Here is an 8437-nt window from a genome sequence, read left to right as displayed (position 1 = left end):
GGTTTGCTAATAACCCACTACCTAAAATTTAAAAAGTTTAATTTTGAATGCAGCCATACCTAAAATCACCCTATGTTTTTGGCTGCAGCTTTAGTTCCAGTGTCCACCATGGGAAAGACCAAAACACAGCTTCCCTCTTACTTTCTACTGACTTCACAGCTCTCTTGTCAAATGGAAATGTGAGTGCTTTTTCATTCGTCCAGGGGAAACATCTGTCCTCCCTGAGCGTGGCCATGCTGTGAAAAGAGAGATGATAGAGTGTCGCTTTACAGCCTGCTTCCTCAGTAGCTGATCACCAGGCAAAATGTCAGAGCAGCTGGTGCTCATCAATTCACACTCTGTGATGTCAAATACCAATTAGGACTGTGAACTCCTAATTGCCTCATTTCTAGCCACATTTTAAAGTAATTAATAAGTAATTGAGTAATGCGTTAATAATAGTCTTAATCATTTTTCTAATGATCAGCTCCTGTATGTAGTCATCTTTATGACCTACGAGGAGCATTGCATCTCAGATCATATCTTGTTAATAGCAAGCTATAAAACAATCATTTCTTAACAGGGCCATTTGCTTTCCTCCCCCAAAGCATTACCAAATATATATATTAACCTTCAAACTGCAGTCTGTAACACCTCTGTTTTTCTTTTTTCCCTCCTCTTTCATATTCCATCCCTTCCTCTCAGTTGATTCTCCCATTGGAAATCAGAAGTAAGTGTCAACATCCAGGAGCAATTTCTAATTGCAGTGAAACTTTACTGCATGATCATTCCTGAGCATATGCTTCCTTCACTGATAAGAACATTTATCTTGACTTCCAGTTTTGTTTCATCATAATTATAGCTCATATTTATCTGTTAGATATAAAAGCACTTATTAACCTCTGGATTTATATTTAAAAGGAATGATAGCAACTATAAAACTACCCAAACCATCAGGAAAGCTATAGGCAAGAGGTATAGAGAGTCATAAGGATTCCCCAAATAGGTTGAAACTTACTCTCCTGATGATCCACAGTAGTTAAGATCCAGGGCAACCAAGACATTTAGAAGTGCATCAGAAGAGCATTGGAAACCTCTGTCAGATATTATCAACTTTTGATCTTAGAGGTTAGAGGGTTTAGGTATGGGAACTCTAACTCTAAAGATGCTTCATATAAGTCCAGTTCGATGATTGGGGAGATAAATCTATTGGAGACTAATTTACAGGGCTTGGTTGGAATATGACAAGACCCTATACCAACTAAGCCCTGTAAATTAATTATTAATTATTCTTATTATTTTATTAATTATTATTATTTTATTTCTTCTATTAACTATTTATTCTTTTTCTAGAATTCATAACTCCTCTTTCCACTGATATTTTTCATCCAGAATATAAATATACTAAAGTGTTTCCTCAAAAAACCCCCACAAAACTTAGCTCTTCCAGTGCCTTTCCCCTTGCCTCTAGCAACTACCTAGTGTTGCTAACAGGCCATTCTATCTACAGTGACCCCTCAAAACAGGTCCACGACAATGGGCGTTCAATAGTATTTAGAACAGTGTTTCTCAAGGAGGTGGTGGGGTGATGCGAGGTGTCAGAATTTGGGGAAGAAAGGTATCAAAGGTGGATAGAGGTAGGTACAGCTATAGAATATACTTTCCTTATCTCCAACTCCTGCTTCTAGTTGAGAACTACTGCCTTAAAATTATGTCATATTGACTTCTCATTTGGAGTCTTTTGATAAGTCCTCTAAATGATGAAATCAAGACCGTTCCTGCAGCTAGATCCAAACATGAGAGGCATAAAAGTGATTTTAATATATATATCCCTTCAGGTTAAGTTCCCCAGAGACCGACTTTGTAATCGAGATTTGATGCAGGAGTTTTGTTGAAAACTGTTCTTGGGAATAATCTATACAAAGGAGTAAGAAGGAAACTGGATTCTGCTGAGGGAATACTTAAAGTGAGATGCAGTGGCACTGATGTTTCAGCCAGTCTCATGGGAATTCTGAAACTGAGATGGCCCTTTGGAGATGTCTTGAACTGAGGCAAGGAGGCTGGGTCCTGATACCTCTGCATCAACCAGTCATTAAATATAGGTTGCCAATGGGTAGGGAGCATAACCTTTGACAAGGACAATTTCTGGGAGAGACTCAGCCATTAGCAACCAGTATCCAACCTTCCTGGCAGCTGGAAGAATGAGTGCCTCACTCCTGGAAGGGGGATCCAGATGACACAGGCTGGCATCCCTACATTCATTCTTCCTCCCTCTAAGTCATCTTACTCAAGCACATGCTGGTACCTCAACCTTGCCCATCTTGTCTTATGCGTAAGTGTGGCGGCCTTCTCATTTCCTCATTTGCCTCAACCTGCTCGGTAGGAACCAGAATTTGTTTATCTTCTGGAATATAGCTCTATTCACTTCCGACAATAACAAACCACATATTTTCTTCTGATTCTTTGGTCTAATTTCAGATACTTCCTCTAAAACTTGTTCAAGGGGGAACTAACTGAAGTCAAATGCAATTCTCAGGAAAGAGATTGGAACTCTTACATTCCCTTTGTCTGTCCTTTTCTTGAATGAGAATTTTAGTAACTTCCTAATTGTCAAAGTCAAATGACATTTTTTAGTTTTGAACTTATTGGACATCTCTAGAATAGGACTTTAATTCTACACTTCTACATCCCCTCCTCTCCTTTCACCACTGTTTTTGGACCTCACAGTCTCTTCATGTTCTGTTTACTTCTCTGACTCTTGTCCCTTAGATTCTAGACTCTTCCCTATTTCTTAAAACACCAGTATAATATCTAGACCATACTAATAACACAAAAATTGTATTTAGTTTTATTATCCTTTTTTACATATCAACAATATGCTATTAATATTCATATGTATAGATCTGGCTCATATGTCTTTACTGAAAAATTTTGCTATGTATGTGTGATCTATGGTTGTAGACATTGGACATCTTTGGACATTTGCCCTGAAATGTCTTAGATAAGGTAGGCACAATATGGTCTCTTTTTCTTTCACTCAGTTACTCTCCCATTTCCCTGATTCGGGTAATGGCACCAGCAGGCACACCCATTAACAAGCCATTCTAGGCTCTGGCTGCTTCTTCTCATCCCTTGTGTAATCTAACAGCAAATCTGTTTACTTTACTTACTAAGTAATTTCAAATCTCTTCACTATTCTCTACATTGCCACTGATTCTAGTAGAGGTCTCATAAATTCTCACCTAAACCTCTTTAATAGCTTCCTAATGGGTTTCTTCACTGCATTCTCCCCTCCTCCAATTCATTTCCCACACTGCTACCACAATGATTTGCTTACAACACACATCTAATCTTGTTGCTTCTTCCTTAAAAGCCTCCAACTTCTGATTGCTTTCTGGACAACGTTCAAAAATCCTTGCCATGGTATTAAAAATCTCATGATCTGGCCCTTGCCCAGGTCTCTAACTTTATCTTTTGCCATGCCTCATTGCAGACATACCAGATATTTTGCACATTCCAGAATCTATCATCTTTCTCATACCACCATGTCTTGCTCCTGCTGATCTATTTGGAACATCCTTTCCCTTATATAGGAACTCTTTTTCAGAAGTGAGTTATGCTTTCATATCATTTCTAATCTGACTGTATTGTCCAAGGAAACAATCTATAGGGGTGATGGCCAGTTGGCAAGTTTTACATGAATAATCTGTGACCCATAGAGGGGAAGATGAACGTAGATGATGGTTAATTCTTAGGGATAAATAAATGTACTTTCATTATTTCAAAATGGAAAAATAGAAAATAAAACATAAGATATTTAGAACTCTGAGCGGATAGAAACCTAAGCTGAATTTGCTACTGAGGCAACCCAGTAAATATTGAAGGAAAATTACAGCCAAATTATCATCATTGGAAAACTCCCTTGTTAGAGAGGGACCAAATGAACATAACTGCAACTCTGGGTTAATAAAAAGATGTTAAAAGGAGGATGGATTAAAGGACAAACACATGCCCACTGTTTGCCATTAGTTGCTAAATGCAGGTAGAAGATAGTCAAGTGGCAGCTCTCTTGGCTTACTCAAGTCCGTGCCTCCCTGTTTCCTAGAAATAGACAAAAGGTATGAGCCAAAACTATCCATAGGTGCTTGCCCAAGTCAAAGGGCCTGCTTGGTAGTCATATTTCTGGCCCTCCCTCCTTTATAGTCTTTCAAGGAATTAATATGATGATTAGATGAGACTCCCATAGCCACTTTTATCATATAAGGGGAATCTCATAGTCATTTATATTTTAGAAGAGACCCACTTTGGGTGAACATATATGTGCCTATCTGCCATGCATGAGAGGGTTTGCCTACCTGTCATCTATGATTTTTTTTAGAAAACAAATCAGGGCGGAGCAAGATGGCCGAATAGGAACAGCTACACTCTCCAACTCCCAGCACGAGTGACACAGAAGACCGGTGATTTCTGCATTTTCAACTGAGGTACTGGGTTCATCTCACTAGGGAGTGCCAGACAGTCAGTGCTGGTCAGCTGCTGCAGTCCAAGGGTGAGGCGATGCCTCACCCTTGGAAGCGCAAGGGGACAGGGAATCCCTTTTCCTAACCAGGGGAACTGAGACACACAACACCTGGAAAATCGGGTAACTCCCACCCCAATACTGCGCTTTAAGCAAACAGGCACACCAGGAGCTGTCTCTTATACACATCTAGATGTGTATAAGAGACAGGTATACATATGTAACAAACCTGCACGTTATGCACATGTACCCTAGAACTTAAAGTATAATAATAATAAAAAATTAAAAAATTTTAAAAAAAAGAAAACAAATTCAACTGCTATTTCTGTAGGTCTACAGATGCCAAAGTTATATAGGATTTGAAGGAGCCCATCCCAACGAAAAAATATATATGTAACTCTTCAAAGGTAAGAAAAAAATATCATGGAGCAAATTTTTAAAATTGGTACTTCAAAAGTGTTACACTGAGAAATCAGGGCAAATGGGCCAATTTTTTGCTTAAAAAAAGAATTCACTTAGCAAATAGTTAAAATCTTTAGAGAATTCCAAATTCTGTCAACTGTTAATGGGATATTGCATTGATAAGACATAGCCAGCTGCCATAATGAAGAAAAAAATGACAATAAGAAAGTGTGTTTCAATAAAAAATTGTATTCGAGAAAATAAAAAAAGAATCAATAGAGACGATAAACAAGAATGTATGGTAGGAAAAACTGAATTAAGCATTTTAATATTTGAAATAAATAACTCCCCATGAGTACAGGGCAAGAAAACAAAGAGAAATGATGAGAAAACTCAAGTAGACAAATCCTGGTGTTCTAATTTCTAAACAACGGTAAATTAAAAGGAAAGAAAAAGCTTGTGGATAAGACATGGCAATGAAAATTGAACTGGAGGAGAATTTATCTGAGCTGAAAACCTAAACACTTGGCAAGATCATTGAAAAATATCTACATACACTTACACACATCGTGGTGACATTCTGGAATCAAAAAATAAAGTCATAAAAGCTTCCATACAGAAAAGAGCAATTATCTAAAAAGGAGGAGACTCAGATTGGTACAAATATCTTCATTTATGATATTGGAAATACAGTAACAATGAAGCAGTATCTGTGGATTTTTTTAGGAAAAGAGATGGCAATTATGCATTACCATATCCAATCAAATTTTGTTCATTCATGAGAGCAAGAAATTTATATTTTTAGATATGCAAGCTCTCAGAAAGTATCACATGCATACTTCCTTTCTGATAAGAAAAAGAAACTCATCAAAGTACTCTAGCCAAATGAAGATTACATTAGCATAAAGATCTCAAGATGGCAAAATTTTAATATACAAGAAACAGTAGCAATCAATGAGACTAGTTGTAATTCAATTTAAGTAACAGTTGATACTATGGTCCTGAAATATATATAGGAATTGTTAAGAAATAATTCTTTAAATAGAAGGGACATAATGTAATAAAAATGTGAATAACAATGTAAGATTTAACATTGAGTTAAAATGTGAATAACAATGTAAGAATGCAGGCTCTCAAACTTAAATGATATTTCTATCACTTTCTTGCTTTTATAATAAAGATTAATTAACCTCTTGTGCCTTAGTTTCCTTCTTAGTATAATGAGATTGATAATAGCATCTGCTTCATAGAGATGTTTTGAAGAATAAATTTATATATATGTTATATATATTATACATATATAGTTTAGAAGAATGCTTAGCATATAATAAGTGCTTAACAAACATCATCTATTATCATCATTGCTATTACTTTTGTTATGTCATTGAAGGGACAGAAACAAACACTATCTAATCCTTAACACTGCTAGAAAACAATATAGGCTTAAAATGTCCATTTAAATCAAGTAAACTGGTAGAAAACTAGAAAGAGTTTATAGAAATTTGAATTCAATTGAAGAGAGGGGGAACAAAGACAACTTGATTAATCCAGCTAATTAACTGAGATGACAAATACAGTACAAGGAGCTTGTTTGGGAATGAATATAAATTCAGTTTGGACACCACGAATTTGAGGTACTTCTTAGACAATTAAGTGGATATATGGAACTCAATCTGAGGGAGATCTGGGCCAGGGACATGTAATTTTTAAAATGAAAGTATGGAGGGATTTCAAGAAAGAGGATTGGTGTGATGTGTGGCTGAAAGGTATGATAATATAGTTAGATTTGGCCATGAAGAGACCATTGGCAATTTAGAACAAGCCTGATCATCGTGGACTAAAGAGGTGACTGATGCCCTGGCTACATGGAGAATCAGATGGCCAAAATGAATCATCCTGCCTGATAAATGCTACACTCAGGGAAGAGTATATCTGTCTGTGCTGAGGAATAAACCCTCACACATGAAGTGGCAATCTAGGAATAGGATTAGGTCATGAGGCAAATAAGCAGTTATTATGTAGTTAATTCCACAAATATCTATTGTCACCTATGTCCCAGAGGCTGTGCTAGACTCTGGGATATGGTGGGTAGAACACGCCTTCTCTGCCATCACTGGGCATTAAGGTCTATATTATGGGAAAAAGAAGTATTTTCCTCAACCTACAACAGAGAGAAGTTTCCTTCCAAATATTAAACTAACAAGATAAATGCCAGAATATAAGAAGGCTCCAACTTCTTTTTTTTTAACCCTGTCAGAGAGAAACATTTATTGATTATTTTTATCAGCATTCACTATGTCCTGGGATATAGGACTGTCAAATGTATTACTTGCATCTCCAATTCCTGTGCATCTCAGTAAAAGGGACTCCTTTCTTTTACTAGGGCTGTAGATCACCCACTCTCCTTACATAAGCAGACAGCAAGAGAAAGTCTCTCTGGGCTCCTACAAACCGTAAGTCACCTATGCAGGAGAAAGCCTGGGCATTTCTTATGAAGATTCTTCCCCATCTCTTTACCCCATTCACCTCAAATCAATCTTAGGAAGGAGACTGGGTGAGAGAATATTTTTCTTGGTAGTCCTTGTGAATGTCATAGATTCAAACTCCATGGTTATCAATTGTGTAGTGACAACAGTTTCCTGTTCGTGTAACTTCACATTCTCATATGATTGTGCTGCATTCTCCACTGCAGTAATAAGACAGTGGCCATTTCTCATCCATTGCCTCAAGTGCATGTGGGAAGCCTGGAAATTCAGAACTCCAGGTGAAAGTTCTGAAGATGCACCGTACACAGGACTAGGAACTGGAGCAAACAAATCTTTACTCAGAAATGTAGGAGGCAGAGGGCACCAAAACCAAAGGCATGCACAAGGCTCAGGTGGGAACTCTGAAGAGAGCTAGAGTAGCTGTCCTAAATTTCGGGTATGGATGCAGGAGACAAAAATCAGAGATGAAGAAAGCAAGAGCAACAGGCACCAAAAGGTTGGTGATTTCCATATGTGACTACTTACATTTAAATTGGGATAAGACAGGCAGAGTTTATGAGGCCTATTGAAATTACGTATGATCACCATAAGCATGAAGCAATTTTCTCGGTGTGTTAAGTTAGAGAAAGTCTGTGTGGGTTATAGAAATGAGAATATAAATTTGTGCTAGCTCCAATATGCATCCCTTAGGATCAGCCCACTTTAGTTTCCTGGGAAATTATTACTATTGGCTGCAGGATATTCCAGTGAATTGATACATTATTGTGAACATAACCATTCCCTTATTGTTGAAAATTTGTGTCATTTCCATTGTTCACTAATATTATACTATGATTAACATCTTTGTACCTGCATTAATGTTCTCATCAAGTATTACAGTATATCCTCAGGATAGATACAGTTGCAGAATTTTAAGAAGAAATTTAACTTAATCACATCTGTATCTTAGAAAAACAGTTTCAATGATAGGGAAAAAGAATTGGAAGCAGGAAGACCAAACAGGAAACTATTAGCAATAACCCCGGTAAAAACTGTAATTGCTGAACTCAGA

This window comes from Mandrillus leucophaeus, unplaced genomic scaffold, assembly GCF_000951045.1.
Source record: "Mandrillus leucophaeus isolate KB7577 unplaced genomic scaffold, Mleu.le_1.0 Scaffold1237, whole genome shotgun sequence".
NCBI classification, from domain to species: domain Eukaryota; kingdom Metazoa; phylum Chordata; class Mammalia; order Primates; family Cercopithecidae; genus Mandrillus; species Mandrillus leucophaeus.
Note: the sequence above shows the minus strand (reverse complement) of the source record.